Source organism: Ischnura elegans, chromosome 2, assembly GCF_921293095.1.
Source record: "Ischnura elegans chromosome 2, ioIscEleg1.1, whole genome shotgun sequence".
NCBI classification, from domain to species: domain Eukaryota; kingdom Metazoa; phylum Arthropoda; class Insecta; order Odonata; family Coenagrionidae; genus Ischnura; species Ischnura elegans.
Genome location: NC_060247.1, coordinates 21,185,189 through 21,203,275, shown reverse-complemented (window position 1 = coordinate 21,203,275; position 18,087 = coordinate 21,185,189). Strand labels below are relative to the sequence as shown.

The window sequence follows — 18,087 nt, the reverse complement described above, 5'->3', positions numbered from 1 at the left end:
CATATTCGAATTCATCGATCACACTTAGTGACATGGATTACAGTGAATTATTGAGTAAGATTGAAATGAAATTATCTGAGGTAAATTGAAAGGTGAAATTAGCCTTCCTTTAATTTTTTACGGGAATTTTTTGAACTTTTGAAATGTAAAGTATATTTCATATCCGCAGATTCCTCTATTCTTTCGTGGGGAGAATTTTTGGTTACGGTGCTCTCGGAAATCAATCACCTACACTCAGTAGCTCAGCGTTCTTACTAGGATGACTATGGGTAGTGGTAGAATACGCTTAGATAAGCATATTTTTCCGGCTCGATTCACATTACTCACATTCCCCATAGATCTCCAGCTGGACGTAGACGATTTAAACAATTTTGAGCCGTATTTTTTGTGCAAATAACTGCGATAAAGCGTTCCTTCCTTTTTTATGGGTGAGAAATGGAAATGACCAAAAGAGTCATGATGGGAGCCCGACTCTAGGCTAGGAGAGGGCAATGAAAAATGGAAGGGAATTTCGGGAGACGGCAAACTTCTATTTGTGCTGACCATAGTTTTAGGGGAAGCTGCGCTAAATCACCCCATGGTGCCGCTCCTCCAAAGTTGAGAAGTGATTGGACCGCTGGGGGCGGCCGGAGGGTGGTCGGGGCGAATTCGACCAAAGTGCATTATTGCAGAGTGAAGAACGCGCCCGCTGGAGTGGAAAGATCGTTCGCGGAGGTTAATGCCGCCACCACCCATGCCCACCCGCAGTTCTCTCTGTGCGAGCTTGGGTGGGTCCAGAAAAATCTAAGTTGGTGGTGAAATAAATTTATTCGAGCCGTAGGATGATGTAACTATCCCTCATCTTGTGAAACAAGCTTTTTTTTTAATTTCACTAGGCAAAGAGAGCAGAACTTTGAAATGCCCTCTTTGGGTTTTTAGTGTTCATAAATGTGTATTACAAGCTTTATATTTATCCATATCATCGGCATATTATCCTATACTAATTTTACTCACATCTTTATTCGACTCCTCTTGATTAATTATTTTTATTTTCATAGATTATTTTTTATTTTATAGTTATCCTTAATCAATAGATCTTTTTACCTATTACTAACCCTTCGAGTGTTTTTATTCGTCCTCTTTAGCTTGAGAGGCAGTATTTGACCGCCGTGTGTCATGATATGGCCGATTTTGTTAAATTATTTGTCAAATAAAAAATAATTATCATGCAAGATTTTCTGTTTTCCTGGTCTCTATGCCAGTCCTCAGATTGTGCCTTTCTCAGGGCTTCCAAACGAAAACGTTTTTCTTCATCCCACTTTTCGGTGAATGACTCATTTCAAGTGTATTCACATAGTGGCATACAATTTTTTTTGTTGAAATGTCGGCATGGATCGACAAACCCTATTTGTTGGATCAGAGAAATACTTATAAAAAATATTTCTTTAATCTCTCGCTTCGACCTTCTCGGCCATCAGATGGAATAATTATGGAATTGGAAGGGATAATTCTTTCACCGCAGTCTGACCAAGATAAAAGATTTATACTTTAATAAAAATAATAAACGGAATGAATTCATAAACTGTCTGTATACGTAAAGCTTATTTCTCAAATTTAGCGGCCACCTGACCACGTGAAACGAGTGCTCACTTTGGGCAGTAGAGAAAGATATTGGAAGAGCAATCTAGGACACTTGGATGACGTAGCAGATGGATGATCGCCTTGGGCTAGGTCAATGCTGCAATTAATCTTTATCCGTAATGCCTCTTCGACTGAAGGGAAATATCTAGTTTTAGGACGAGAGGAAGGCTTATCCGTTATTTCATATCGATCGTGGACTATATCCCGTAAGTTGGATAACGAGTTCCTCCAAACTAATATACTTAGTCAAGTGATTCTTGTTGAGCTGGTAATGAGCGTCATAACTCTTAGTCGATAAACTCCTGCAGTATCCCGAAGAGATAGACTTTTGTATCGATTCAGTAATCACTGGAAAGCTATTAAAAGAAAAATTTCATGGCTTTGAAGACTTATCAACACCCAGTGCAGACAGACTACTTAATGGTCAAAATAGAAGGGAAAAAGACACGTTGTTTCAGTTATCGCATGCCAAACCTTGGTACTTTCCTCGTCACTGTGCTTAGCTAGGAGAGATTCATTGCCGTAAAAGAAGTTTTAAACGCATTGGAGGATTTTTTACGATGTTTTTTTTGAAAAACTATAGTGTAAATTACAGGAATAAATGCCTTCTCAAATCCTATCAACTGATAGTTTAAGTTGCTGGCCTCCAATTGGATAACTAACTTATTATATGTTTTAACCATTATTAACAAGAACGCGATTTATTCTTCAATTTCAGGCAAAAAAAGAAGCTTTTAGATTTATTTGCTTCCAATGAGAGGGATTTATATCTTGTTCTAACAGAGTCTATTAGAAGTCGCAGTTTGCAAAATATGCGTTTTATTAATCGATGCGTTTCATTATCCGATGTTAGGGTTATATTTTCTTGATTTTTGATTCTTGAAGATTCATTCAATCGAGGATATAAAATGACTGAATGACGCTGAACAATATAGTGAATTAAGGTGCAGTGAAAATTGTGTACTGCATTGTTGCTTTTAAGTTACTTTCGAGTCCGATAACTCACCAAAAGGATTCTAGAATTTAACATGTGATACTGAGAAAATTGCTCCATTTCCATGTCCTTTAATAGTGGAGTCACTCCTTTTGGTTTTTGAACCCACTAAAGGCAAATTTCCTGAAAGCTTTGCACTGGGAACCACCTTATCTTTTGATTTGGTGTTCTTACGATTTTATTTTTCGAAAGTCAGTTCTTTTGGGCTTGTATACAAATCAATAGCAATAACCGACGAATGCGGAAGCAACATCAAAGGCAGGTTGTCTCCTTGGAGGACATGCGGAGAGGAGGGGAAGCGGTTTTGTAAGTACCATGTTCCCTTGCTCATCTCTCCGCGAATAATTCTACCTTCCGGGAAATTCTTTTACTTCATCTGCTCTCAGGGAAAGCGCCTCCTCCTTACCTCGCAATTTGCTTGGTCATCAATCTTGTCGTCTCACTCCCCCGATCATTTTTCCCCGAGAATGAAAAGAAAAGAACGAATAAATCCAGGGTGGTGGAGGGAATCGCTTTCTCAATTTCGGCTTTGCATTGCTTACCCGCAATTTCCGCGAACCCTGACTTTGTGCTTGCTCGAGTGACCTCGTTTCGGCATACCTCGGTTTCCTATGTGCTTCTGCCCCTCCCCATTCTCCCGCATGCCGAAGCAACCGCACCTCCCCCCTCCCCACGTTCTCCGGACCTCTTCTTCCGTTCCTTTCTTTCAACTATCTATCTCTCTACACGACAGTCCTTTTTGTCACCGACTCATCAGATTCGTCTTTCTACGGCACCTCTTCCACGCAATCCATTTTGCTCCATCTCATCTCGCTCCATCCCTCATCTTCTTCCATTTCCCATCGTATATCTCAGGGGCTGTGTTTGGGTCCTTTATCATTTCTCCGTGTCCCTATCTCCTCTTTTTATCTCTAATCTTATGGTTTGGGATTTTTTGACTTGAGTTATTCAATCCCGAGTATGAGGGATTGTGATTTTCTCAGTACTGCAATCTTTAAGAAGAAGATTGTTCTAAATATTGGATGAAATACTTATATTTTCAAATGACACAAGTAAAAATATATTTATACCAATCTCTGATGGAACTAAACTTTTATTAATTCGCATTAGTAAGATGCGCAGCTGCATAAAGCCTTTCTTAAGTAGTCGCATACTACAATTTGTTTTATTGTCATGTGACTAATCTGCGAAAATTAATTGGAAATGAAACAAAGCCTGTCGCTTTACATATAATTACTCATTGAGAAAATTTACAATCACTAGTCATCAATTATTCTTCTGAATACTTCTATCAGCTCTTATCTTGGATAAGGTAAAACATATAGAAGGAATTATAGCTTAAAAATTTCAACTTGTGGCACTAATTCTAAAGAAAAAAATACGATTTCCCGGGCTGTATTTTTGTGAAATTCAAAACCATGAACGAATGGTATGACTTTGGGCATTGTGAATTCATGTATCAACTACGTTTTCACAACCATTTCCTCAGTGAGAAGACGCAAAATAAAACTGAGTGGTAGAGTAAGAAGAAAAGAGCTTTTAAAATTTTCTGGGCGTGTAATTTGTGATTTTAGTTTATAGTGCCTATTAAATCACTTCACCGAACCTAATAGCACTGTATAGTTGCTCAGTGTTGGAACTTCGTCAATTATAAAATACTGTGATTTGTTACTTTCTCTCTTCCGGGACCTCGATATTTATTTTTTTACTTGGATTCCACGACACTGCTTTCTGATATCCCAAATATGCCCATTTGTGGTTTTCCGAGTTTATTTTTCATGTCTACAGCCCGTATTGCAGTTTCTTTCCCCATCTCCTCTCTGAAAATGACGACTCTGCAGCTTCCATGCTGGTCTCCCCTTTGACTGAGAACCTGAGCCAATTGATCTCTCCTTCTTGGAAATTCCCTATGTTATACCTGTTGAATATTGCAATTGGGTGTTGGGTGCTGGGCTGTCGTTCTTTAAATAAGCATTGTTTTCATATTATCCGTATATTTCATAGCTTATTGAGTTACAGGTGTCTAATTACCATTCTCTTTGAGGAATTTAGGAAACTATTTGATCTCATCTTAATTCAACTCCTCCAATACCTGTCCATTCATATTCATATATCCCCCGAAAAGAAAATGTCTTGATAATATGCATCCACAGTAATCCCCGGTAATTTTTCAGACAGGTATGAAGTTTGATGATTTACGAATATTCAGGTACTGAATATAATATAATGAAGGCAATGCTGTGTGACGGCATTCCTAATGAGTTTTTGCCCTGAAAACCGCTACAAGAATACCACATTTACACCATACTCCTCTATTCCTCTACTTTAAAATTATTCTTTACTTTAAAAGTATCGCCACAAACTTAATTACGCCTCCCATGGAATTTCTTATCAAGCTTTATTTCTTATTCTTACATATTTTCCGTGTTTCTTTGTTTTTTGCTCACCTGTCGTTCTTTAAATAAGCATTGTTTTCATATTATCCGTATATTTCATAGCTTATTGAGTTACAGGTGTCTAATTACCATTCTCTTTCTACTGTCTACTGTGAATTTAATAAATATTTTTTTTCTGCTTTGTGAATCTACAGAACCCGATTTTTTCCAATTTAAGATGGTGATTTTGATATCAAAATTTTGTGTTTTCCTGAAATTCCATGCCCTTGACGGAATGTACAGTGTTTACGCATCATTTTCATGAATTTCCGATGAAAAATCCTTTTACGTTTTAAATCAGGCTATTCCTTTACGCAAAAGCTGCAGATGTTTTCTATTCTTTCATCACCTTTACGGTATTGTAAGACCTTGAAGAGTAAATTTTCCTCCGCATCTGATCGAATAAACATTCGGTAGTGTTTCCAATATTTTTTTCCTCACTCCAATCTACGACGATAACCTTCTTACACTTCCAGACGAGCGTTTCATTCTCATGTCCCCCATTTAGTGTGATTTACTCTTCAAATTAGTGACAGGATGTGTGTAATTTCAGCGCTCGATCTTGATGCCTCCATGGATGTGTGCGTCTATTTTTTTTTTGCCCGCAGGATCGAGGAGTTTTCTCGATCCATATAAGCGTCCTGGATACAAGAAATCGGTTTAGGGTGGAGGAGGCGCACGCTCATTGATTGATATCTCCCTTCCATGCATTATTTTTCTCGCTCGCATCACCCAACCCTCCCCTCTCCTCCATTCCCGCACCGTTCCCCTATTCATCCTCATCTCTGTTATTTTTTGATTCTCTCCTCTCCTCCGCTGCCTCACGTGTTTTCCTCGCAGAATCCATCATGTGCTCCCGACCCACTCCTCCCTCTTCCCTCTCCTCTCTAACCAACTCACGCTTTGCCCTCCCACCAATTTGCATCCCTCCTCCGTTTCTGATTCATCCCATTCCACTTTCGTCATGCCCTTCCCTCCGTCCTCAACTCCGATCTCTACCGTATCGTAATGATCTCCCACCCATTCCATTACACGTCCCTGTACTTCAGCCTTTTTTGCGGTCCCATACACGTTTCATCTCCCCCACCATCTTCTCCGCATCGCCATATTCCTTGACACCCCTCCTGGGATTTGCATTATATTTTCCCTCTCTCCTCTTCGCCAAGAAAATTCGTCGAATTTTTCGTTCTCTTCCCTCCGATAACAGGGTTTAGTTATCCTCTCTTTTCCATCAGCAGTTTACAATTTTTTTTCTATTCTTTTTTTTTTTGTTCTCGTGTTTTCTTTCCACCCCAAATCCGTGCTAGTTTCTTTCATAATGCGGGCGTGCTCTGCCTGCTTTGTTTCCACCCAAAACAAAAGCTGGCTATCCTTTTTTTTATTTTTTCTTTCGTAGTTGACGTTGGATTTTTTTCCTGGATTATATTGTTGGTGGTGTGTCCCCTTTGTTTTAATAGCGTGCGGATTTCATCAGACTGTTGATGTGCCATAAGTGGGCAAACATTGTCCTAATGTCGCAAATGTTTGCCTTCATTTTTCGAACGCAAAAAAATGACCTTACGGTCGGTTTGTATGGTCGGAGTTGAGCGAACGAAAACATGTCGCTGAGGGCATTTCGCTTTCGTTTTCTCTTGATTTGTTTTTTTGAATTTTTGTCGGGCCAACCTCCATTAGTGTGGTGTCAAAAAATATCTTCCTCACGTAGATTGGACGCATTAATATATGGCTCCGCGTCTTTCGCCGAAATTGCGTACTCTCCCGAAGTGGGATATGGTGATAGGAACCATGGAGGAAGAAAACGGTGAGCATCGTGGTGGATTTGTATGAGTTCTCCTCAGAGGCAACGACACCATCCTGTTACGCTAAATGATGTGATGATTAGCGCTGATATCGAGCAAGCAGGTACATTGAGCCCCGGAGATCATTTTCAGCGCGGAATTTGTGGATTAAAGCGGCTCCCGTGTTCCAATTCCTGGAACACGCTTCTCCTCCTCATCCACATCTCCTCATCCACACTCCGCGAGTACATTCCCGTCCCTCTTGTCGCATTGGTGCACTAGCATGCGTATTTCTATAACGGTTTTCCGTGCTTCGTCCGCAAGTAGGTGGTGCATTGTTCCCCTCGCTGGTGGCGGTAATTTTAGCCTCACACCCAATCCCCACCAATGGGTGCCCAGCATCATACGGAATACTTCCATTTCCACTTGTCGTTTTGGAATGGTGCGTTTTAACTGAGAGGCATGCATACCTGACTTCCGTCTGTCCAATGACTTGCTTTCATAGTAAATGAATGCCTCATAATTGTCTTTTACTCCACGTACGTGTCTGTCACACTTCGCCCCACTCTGTGATTTTCCCACTCACAAGTTGTGACAATGGAACTGCCCACAGGATATTATTTGGCATCGCTAACGAAGCCGTTTCCTTTGAATCACTTTGAAACCCAGCCTGCTTGAATCATGGAGCTAGATGATAGATTCAGCGCAAAACATTCTCTTAAAAGATTTGTGCCGTATGCTTCACGAATGTTTATTAGCTGAATGAAGGGCACTTACATCCATTTTGGAGTGTTAGAAGGTATTTTTATTGGTTTGGTTTTTCGCAATGAGTGCGAAATGGAGAAGAAAATTTGTTTTTCTTGCATGTTATATCTGCGGCAAAATAAGAATTTGTTATTGCTGCCTCATTCCTTTTGTGACAACTCGGAATATATTGCAATTTTTTAACATTCTTTTTGGGGCAATGATTTTTTCCCGAGCTGATTATATTTCCACGATCTACTACATGCCGCTTTGATGGATTTACATATCTCATAAGGACAAAAGCGAACGAGCGAAAAAATATGCAGAACATATGAGTCGTATTTCTATTATGCTTCAGACTTACTCACTTTGGAAAATGATTTACTATGAAATGATTACCTTCTGTCATTAATTTGGAAAAGGGTCGTTCCAACCGTCGCATTCACTTCACTAAATAGTCGCGGTGATGAAGTGGGCTGGCCCTAATGGGATGTTATCAGAGAATTGTATTCAATTGGAATTTACAATCCCAAGAATTTATATTGGAATCATCTCTACGGCGAAAGATATTCAAACAACTTTGTGGTTCTAATAGTATGAGGCATCAGGGCCTCCTTTGTTATTGAAATTAGTGATTCGAGCTTTCACATTCCCACTTAATTATCCCATCCTTTGTGAGTCCCAATTATATGGAAATGTCTGCGTGAAGCATACCTGGTAGGTTAAAACAAGCGGTGGATATACGTGTGTGTACCTATCACCTCGTGAAAGTTTTCAGATGTTGGCTCGTGGAATCATTCACGGGGCTCATAGTTTAGAGCTTTTCTTTAGAGTTATATCCAGCGCAGAATGTATTTGCTCTTTGATTTAATGTTTGGAATTTGGCCTTCTCCGAATTAATCCTTTGTCCCGTTCTAGATAGAAATTGAATGCTTTTCTATCCACCAATAGATTTACTCCAGATAGGCTCCACTGATTCCCACAGTATCCTGGGTGCGCATTTTTTTTAGAGGGAGGGCCAAATTCTTATAATTTATACATTTTGATTTCTATGTAAGATATCTTGTTATGGTATTGCTAAAAATAACATTTAACTAGTACATTTTAAACCCTTTTTAAACTAGTACATCTTTATGGGTAAGTTTCAAAATGCATAGATTTGACATGAAGATAATATTTATAACAGTTATAACCTTGATATAATAATATTTGTTTTAGTAGCCTTAGAATGGCATATCACATCACAACTCCTTGTTAATTATTACTTAATTATAGTACGTTAAATAGTTATAGTAAATACTTGTATTTTCTGGGTGGAGATTTTCACCAATGAGACCTTTCCCTCAAAATGAAGCCTTTTTAACATTAAATTAGGGCCATGTTATATTTTAAGTTGCTATAAACTGTAATATGTGAATTGATGATTTTTCAGAAAAAGGTGGTATATATTTCCGTGCTGTAGCGTTAATATGAATTAGGCATTTGTCTAATTTAAGAATACCGGGGCCAGCCACGATGACATTGTTACGGAATGTCATCGTGGCTGATCGGAACGTCATCCGCAATGCACAAATTGTGCGAAAAATCCACAGAGGAAAAAAAGCATTCGCCTTGAACGGGATTCGAACCTGGATTTCCGATCAAGTGCTTTAGGCATTTGTCGTCAACACGGTCACTGCCATTGGCGGATTCCAGCTAATGCCCGTTTCCATCATATGTGAACGTACATAAAGAAAATAACTGAATTATTACTAAATGAATTATAGTGCTGCAAACATGAGCATGTAGCTTGAGGCGTATTCTACAAAAGGATCCAATGCATGCATCATTTCAATAATGAGTGATTAGATTTTTCGATTACTTGTAAAATGGCTCCTAAGGAAATCGTTACGTTCTGATCATTGAAGCTGCCTTCTTGGATCCTCAATTTTTTTAGCGTCGAGGATTTTAACCTTGCCAACGGCTCATGGCAAAATCTGAACCCTCACAGTCAAGGCATTTTTGGGCAAGTTTCTCGATTCGGATCATCTGGTCGAAAAATCTAAGCAGCTAGAATTTGCGCTGTCCTCATAGCCTAAAGGTCTCCTAAAAAGAAGTCCTCGACAAGTCCTATTCATCCCTTCACCGGAGTCTTCTAACTAAATCCCTATTTTTATCCCCATAACCCACCTTCCCCCCAACATCCGCACACCATCCACCTTCTCAATGAAACCGATGACTTCTCTTCCTCTACGAGCACATTATCTACCCCTCATAACGTTTTCTATCCCTAACCCTCGTCTCCTTTTTTTCCGCCCTCTCGAAAGTCTATTCATGAAGAAGGGAGTGCGCCATCCAGAGGACTCTACTTCAACGTGCCCGGTCTCTCTCTCTCCACTCCTTTCTTCCCTTATCCTTTCACCAGAGTCGTCCCCTTACCTCCTCCGCCCCCAAACAAGCACTCCCACACACACTGCGTCTTATCTTTCGGCCTCTGGCTCCTCGCTCCTCTTTGTATGCCGCGGCTGAGGATAACCAAGCAACCAGCCGGCATGGAGAGAGGCTCTGGAGCATCCAACCAGCCAGCCATTCTCCTCCTTCATCCCTGGAGGCCACCACGATCCCAATGCGATGCTTTGTGAGGGAGCTGATCTCGCATCGCAAGTACACTACTAGATCCCCACTTACAAAGCTCATGGTGCTATATTACTGTTTAACGGAATATATCCTTTCCTTATCAGTAGGTAAAGATAAAGTGAGTATGCTTTCGGCGTATCAATACTACAGACAGGAAATTTCCAACCAACATACAAGGTTTAATTACTACTGATTTCGATACAACTTGTATCATCGATAATAAGCTGATGCAGTTAGTGTTGCCTTACTTCATACTGACAGTATCGAAATCGGTTGTGATTAAATTTTTTTTCGTTTGTAATTGCCTGTCGGTGATATCAATATGCTCGACTTTCACCACCTTTGGCGCGAAAACAGTCTTCATATACTTCTGATGCTAGGAAAGAACTTCTCTTCTATTAGTTCATCATTCAGAGGGTGGTTTCAGTAAGCGAGGCATAGCTCACCACAAAATAAGCCTTTGGCGGCTGAACATCGCAAATTTATGGCTATGGGTCAGCTCTTTGAGCTTCCTTTCTTAGATTTTTGTTGCGGGAGTCTCACTAGATAAGCTCCACCCACAATTTGAATAAGGAATTCTTCAATACGCAACCGCAACGATCATGTTGACTACAGGATCGTTGCCAGGTCAAGATATTATTTATAACTTTTCATGAGAAGTGAAGAGACTTCCCTTCCTTGGCTTCCCTTGGCTACCTGATAAAACGCAATGTGCTTTCGCAACCCGAAATTATGAGTCTGAACGTGGTCTAAACTAAAGTCATAAATGGTTTTCATTCGGTGAAATTTTAAATGGTATGGCCTCAGAGATTTAGGTTGATGTTGGGACCATCTTCCTCAACGGAAAAATGTAAATTGGAGCTTATGTGTTTACACATATCATTGGAGGATGTTCAAACGCCCTAATCACGAAGCATCTCCGGAAGGATGTCACGACATGGTGGGAAACAACTTTCTTCATATTCTGGCGAAGACGAAAGAATTCTACTTTCTAATTTCAGGGAACATAGCATGAATATTTGTTTCGCATAGCATCGCATTCTGTCGCCATTCTCGCATCGTATGGCCATATCTCTTTCCCTCACCCTGTCCCTCCCAAGACTTACATACTCCTACGCCATAAGACCCCATTTTCTCAGGAGGCCGTTACTTTTCATATGCTACACTTTCACTGACAACATCATTCCTCCTCCTTTCTCTCCTCCTTTCACGGGAATTTCATATCTATATATACTTTTTCATCCTCTCTTGAAGACTCCTCCACTTTTTCCGAGACCCCTGCGTCTTTCCAACCCTCTAAATTTGCTCCTTAAAAAAGGGCCTCCCTCCTTCAACCCCATCCTCACGTCTTTTCGTGCCCCTTATCAAGGCGTCGTATTTTTTTGTTTTCCCACTTCGCTCCTGTTCCTACACACACAATCTCCTTTCCGCCTCCAATTTATTTTCCGACCACGATCCATGCTCATGTAAAAAGTTGCGGAAAAAAACGCGTGCATGAAAATATTGACGAACGATAGGGCGTATCTCTGTACCTTACTTACGAGTTATGGGACGTAAAACAAGGTATTTTGCAGGAACATATAGTGGTGCGTATTTTTTTTTATTTTATCGCTACATTGGTTAATTTCCTTCAGTAAAACGGTTGACTTCACGATTGCCATAACATGAATGTAATTTTAGGTGAGATAAACGGTATTTATCTATTTTACGCCTCCGTTGATTAAATTATAACTATTCGTTTCTGAGTATTGAGGCTTATCTCACTAATTTAGTTTGCAAATACGTAGCAACTGTATATTCTTATTTGACTCGTCACATAAATTAGCGATTGACGATAGTTGTAGCTTCTCAACTTGTATTCTGCTTTACTGAAAGATTTTCTTATATTACTTATTCTGCGTTTCATTGGTAGTATTTATTTTTCGGCGATGTTCGTATAGTTTGCGGAAAGTGCTCCCTAGCTTATATTATTGCATAATTTGATTTATTTTTTCATAGTTTTATGAATCAAAAATTTGCAAAAAAGGAAGTATTTTCATTTAAATGAACTTGAAAACTTAATTTTTTTATTTTACAATGTAATTTTAATCGCAATTTATTGATACACATTCAATTCCATTAAAACTATTTGAGCATAGAGAGTGTTCCCATAGTAGTTCCTTTTTCACGAGCTTCACTTTGATCGCAAAAATTTCATTCAATCTGTATCAAGATGGCGTGGACATATTTTTTTTACAAACATATTTTTTGCACAAGAGCATAACAAGTACATTCCATGTCTTCATATTTTGCGAGACAATGTGTTTTCAAAAATTATTCATTGCATTTTCTTGTCAGTGCCGAATATTTTTGCCGGTTTAATAACAACCCTTTTTGTATCGGCTTGCCTTGTATAACAGACCCCGTACGAAGAGGTGGTAGGTTATTGTTTCAATTTTTTTGTTGATTATGGCGCTGTATACGCGTATATTTTTGAAAAAACATTGTTCGACATTATGAAGAGCATCTTCATGCGGGTGATTATTTTCAGCCCCTTCGCTTCGCAACCGCGGAATGTGTGGATATCCAGCTAATCTGCGGAAACTTCATTTCGCCTCGGAATCGATTCCACCGCGGGCGTGTGTTATGTTGGCGGAATGGATTTTCTCCTCCCACATTGTTTCCCGTAGTGACCCCCTATCGCTACCCGGAGTATATAATCTGGCGCCATTTCAACCACCCCCTCTATTTTTAACGGCTTCAATTTCGTACCCTCTCGGGAAAATTATCTTCCTTATCGCGCTTCCACGTTGCGCGCTATCAATGAGTAGCTTCATACTGTAGGAAATTTGATCACCCTCCCTATCTCCTTGTGAAAGAGCTTCCAAAATCCGTGTTTACAAGAAAAAAATCTTCGCCATAAAGTGCTGGAATCCTCCATTACATTTGTACGATAATGAATGCGCGCAGATATTCATTGGCGCGTGTTCAAAGTCAATCTCAGGGAACCTGAACTTGATATATTAATAGTCTTCTCGGCCTAGAGCAGGGTCAAATGTCGTCTTATGTAGGTGTTTGAAATACGATAGCGAAAGTGTCGTCCTTCGTTTCTACGAAAACGTAAATCCGAATTATATTACTGTGCACGGTAGCAAAGTACAAGTTTTGCATCTCATTAAGTCTACAAAGTCCATTAATAAATAATCGTAAGTTTTCGTAGGTCTTCGTAGTCTATCAGCGAAGTGTTCATATCTTTGCATTCACTAGTATAGCGAGGCAATTCAACCGAACGTGGATTCATAAAGTGGCTCATATCCTAGCGAAGCTCTTAATAGCAGTTTGGTTTAGTGACCTAGTGAGCTATAACAGCTCAGTCACTGATAATGCTAATCATGTCTTCTATTGCAGCTTCACAAGTCTTAACCCGGCCGTAGCCAGACACGAGGACTCAAGGAACTCTCTTTATCCTTGATGGAAATATAAATGTGGTTTTGAAGTATACATTTTGCGTCAATAATGCGTTTTAGGAAACGAATTCATTTACCCTTAATTTCTGTTGCTTTTGTCAGACCCCATCGATGTTTTAGCGCAGCCTTGATAACTATGTACCAGTGTGCAGGGTTAATTCACCTACTGACAGCTTCACGGTGTGGTTCATATCTAAGAAAAAAACGTATTATATTAGCTAATAATTCAAATAAATCTGCTGTATCCTCTATCTCTTATATTTTCTCATTGAAGCGTTAATAATTGTACTTTAGTGTATAGAGGTAGATAATTTTGCTCTGCTGAATTTCTCAATGTGGCTGGTGCCTTAGCAAAGCCTGTTAGCTTAGCTTAATCAATTCTAATAGATCAGCTCTATCACTTATCCTATTAGCTCTTAGTCTCCTAGTGGAGCTTTAAACTGTCGTTAGCCAGGCATGAGACCTTGCGGGAACCTCTCGTTAGTCATCCACGGAAATGTAAATGTGACGTTCTAGGGCTTTGTGCTGCCTCGTTCTCCGTCCCGATTGTCCTCACCTCCTCCGCACCCCCTATGACCTTTTGTGAGCAACGAGAGGTTGAGTCGCTCTCGCTCGCGGTGGTGGTGGGTGCTCCCTGGGGGACCCCTTTCTTTCTTCAAATGTCATCTCCCTTGCGTCGTCATTCTCTGTATAGAGTCTGCCGCTTTCAACGTGTGTGCTCTGCTCCCTTTTCCTTCCACTTCTCCCTCCCCTCTCGATCTTTTCCGCCGAATCGGCCAAAAGTTCATCTCACTTTCCCTAATTTCGCGTCTTGACAATGGGATCTTTTTTGAAGGATGAGTTCACGGTTGGCTGCATCCACCGCCGAGATCGAAATTGCATGTCGTAGATGTCGTCTCCAGGGAGATCGTCGTGAGGTGGGAAAGCGGATCGCTTTTCGCTCATCCGAAAATACCGGAAATCTGTGATTTCTTCGTGAAATTGATATTTGTCGAGTATAAGCGTCATGTATTTCAAATACTTGCCAAATTTCAACTCGTTTTACTCTGCTGATACTCTTTGCTTCTCTTTTTTGACAACTACAATGCGGACGTGGAGTCACGAGCCGGAATCAAACAATATGATTAATACACAGACTGGTGCAAATTGGCAGTAAGATCATGTGGAAACAACATTAAGCGTAAACATACGAGAAATGTTCATTTTCGAATCGGTTCATTTCAGAGAACATTTCGTCTTTGCAGTTCCGTTCTTTTTTACCCATCTCTAATTTATGTTTATTTTTGAATAACGTCTCGGAGAAAAGGTCTCAGAACATATCTTTTTAACTAACTGTTGACATGTATACCGACATTTGAATAAATTTAACTGGACTGTACTTTATCACTTGACTAGAAAATGTTTTATCATGTACTACACATAATAAGCCATTCATATTGACGAGCTGCTCCTGAAGGCTGACTTGACGGCTGTAAGCTCACTATGCCCGGCGCGCATTTTTTGGCATCCCAACTTTTCACGCAAGATCAAAAAATTAAAGAAGCCTGTACTAGTGTGCACTGTACATTCATAGACTTATACTCTGATACGTTAATAAACATTAAAACTTTTAGGTAAAAAAAAGAAATCGATTTATGCATATTAAAACCGTAGGTAGATACTCAAAATTTCCAAGCCAATAGGTCTCGCATTTTAACAAATGTCATGAAAAATAATACAGCCAAAATCACGAAGATTATTTACAAAGGAAGCAGTCCTATATAAAAACTCTGCAGTGTGTTACTTGAATAGATTGGCGTAAATAAATTGCGGTTCATGTCACAGGTAGAGCTAATAAACAGGTTGGGTGAAAAATCATGGCTACTTGGTAAGGAAAAAAACGAGAGCAAAGTGAAGTCAGTGTTCATATAACGTAAATAACCGGTAAAAGTGGATTTTTCCGAGGCCTTGACAATAATTGACATAGTGCGGCCCGTGGAGCTCTTCTTTGAGTTACTCGAAAGGGCGGCGTACTTAAAGAGGAGGAAGAAAAATGTAAAGGATCTTTGAAAAAACGTTTCCCGCTCCGTCGCACATTCAAAAATGATAGCTGTATATATGTATGCAGTATATAAATCTTGGAGTTTCTTTTCCGCATCGTTAGCGTGCGCGCCTTTTCCTTCGACACGAACACAAAAAAAAGAACGGGTGAAAAAATATGTTATATAAACTTTTTTTTTATATTGAAAAAAAAAAATGAAGTGGTAGTCTCTCCCGCGGGCTCAAACCGTTTGCGAAAGGAAAAATATAAGGATTGTGTTGGCTGTATATAGTATGTTGCCCTCCTCCACCCTTCCCGTTGCATTGTGGTCCCATCAGGGAGTTCTCATCTCTTGCGTCATTACTCAGCTCTGCAAACAATTTTTGCCAGCTCCGGTGCACTTAGTGCGAACGCTCCCCTCATGACTACATCTCTTCAAACACCCCTATGAGCTCTTGTTGAATCGCGGAATAGAACATGTTTACAAACGGTATGTATTTACAGGCCAGTAAATGTGTACTTCCCTAGTTACACCGCTGCTTTTCGCCTGGTGTCAGCGGCACGCGAAATTTCGTTGATAGCAAAGTGTCCATATTTTTCCTCCGTCGTCAAGAGACCTCTCCTACCCGTCTTTCTCCCATCTTTCACTACCCTTCATCATTCCACAAGGTTGTCTGTTTAGTGGGCAGAACGTTTTGGGAGTCAATGGTTTTCTAAAAAAATTGTCAAGAATTGTTGAAACAAATGAATAGTAGGTAATGAATTGTATTGGCTGGTCTGAACTATTTATGTAATACCAAAAACTATGCAGTCAATGAAATACTTACGATCACTTAACAGAAATTAGACGAGAAAGGGAATGAGAAGTAATGCAGGACTTACCTTTTTTCAACATTTTGTTGCAAATATTATGGCGAGAAAAGTAGATACACTTCATCCGTTTTCGATATGGATCGCGTTTTGTTCATTGTCAAAATTTCTGCCTGCGAAGGACATTTTGCGAAGAAAGTGGAATCAATGTCTCTTGAGGTATCAAAATAAATAATTAAAAACGATATCTGATACGGTCTCTTGTGGAAGGCGATGAAAGTGCTTAAAACCTATAGAGGTGTTAGAAGGCAGAAATTCATCTTTTTCCATTAATTTAGAATAGGCTGGAGTGAGTCATTCGTAAGAATTGAAATGATGGGGTATATGGAATGAGGACATACCCCGCTTAAGTATATTTTTGTGAAGCTTATGATACTATAAGACTCTCCTTTACGAAAGGAGAAAAGACGGAAATCAACCGAGAAACATAGCTCCTCGTCGTGACAAATATACTCGAATGTGAATGCTAAGTTCGAGTGTGGTACACCTTTCTCATAATTCCACCAATTCCTTCGATCAAAAATGTGTATTTTTTTAAATCAAGGTATTCCTTTCACATGTGCGCTAAAAGACTGGAGGGCAGCTCAGGGTCACGGCGACGAAACATGAATTGTGCGAGCATACAGAGGAAGGTTACACACGTTTTCACACGAATTTGTGCGTAAGAGAGTCATCCCATCCTTTCTTACGAGGGGGATCTTCAGTGCTCCGTTCTCTTGCTCGAGCATCTTCTCCCACGCTTCCCTCCCTGCACGACCCTTTCACGAAGCCACCTTCCAGTCACTCCCCAACCCTCTTCCCACCCACACCAACGTCTCCTCGTCTTAACCCCTCCCCCCAACCCTTGCGCGGGGGCTCCGGGAGCGGGAAAGGAAAGCGGCTAATCCCAGGCCGGAATTTCTTTTTTCGGTTTTCCTCCACGGTGTCACTTTGGCTCCGCTCGCAAAACATTGAGCAGTGGTATGCATATGTCATGAACATGCATATGGACGCTCATCGAGCCAATGGCAGATGACCCCAAACAATCCGCTTTTAACACACAAGCTTGCACTCGTGGTCGTGGCGCCACTACTCGGCAGAAAGCGGTACTAAAAATCTAAAACGCGGGTTTTCAAATGTGGCTTTAAGTAGGCCCGAGGGCGATATAATTAGTTACAGTTATTACGCTTAAAGGAAGCAATGGAGTAAATGCCGGCAATTATCGATTTCGGTAGCAAACGTCTTTTCACCACAGAAAACTGAAATTCTCGTAACGCCACATCGAGTAACACTTTGCCTCACTGTAAACAAACTACACGAAATTTCCTAGGAGTAAAAGAGCTGAATATTTGGAACCGACAAGCCACAAATGCTACAATGCATCCTCTAGCCCTCAACCATGCCAATGATAAAAAGAAAATCTGCATCACGTAGTAACAATGCAAAATAATGAAATTCCTGAAGCAGCAAAGTGATCAATTACAGATAACCCAATTCTGTATTGCTCCTATATTACAAAAAACTCTCACACTGTTAATTAAAGGGTGATTGGCAAGTAAACTAAGCAACAATCTAATAACATTAA

The 18,087-nt window shown here is 40.1% G+C and overlaps 1 protein-coding gene across 2 annotated transcripts in view; it reads left to right on the top strand.

Annotated features, from left to right (window-relative positions):
• The window catches only part of LOC124153454 (lachesin-like), an 810,730-nt gene that overhangs the window by 54,010 nt on the left and 738,633 nt on the right, over positions 1-18,087 (top strand). The gene's annotated exons all lie outside the window — the stretch shown is intronic.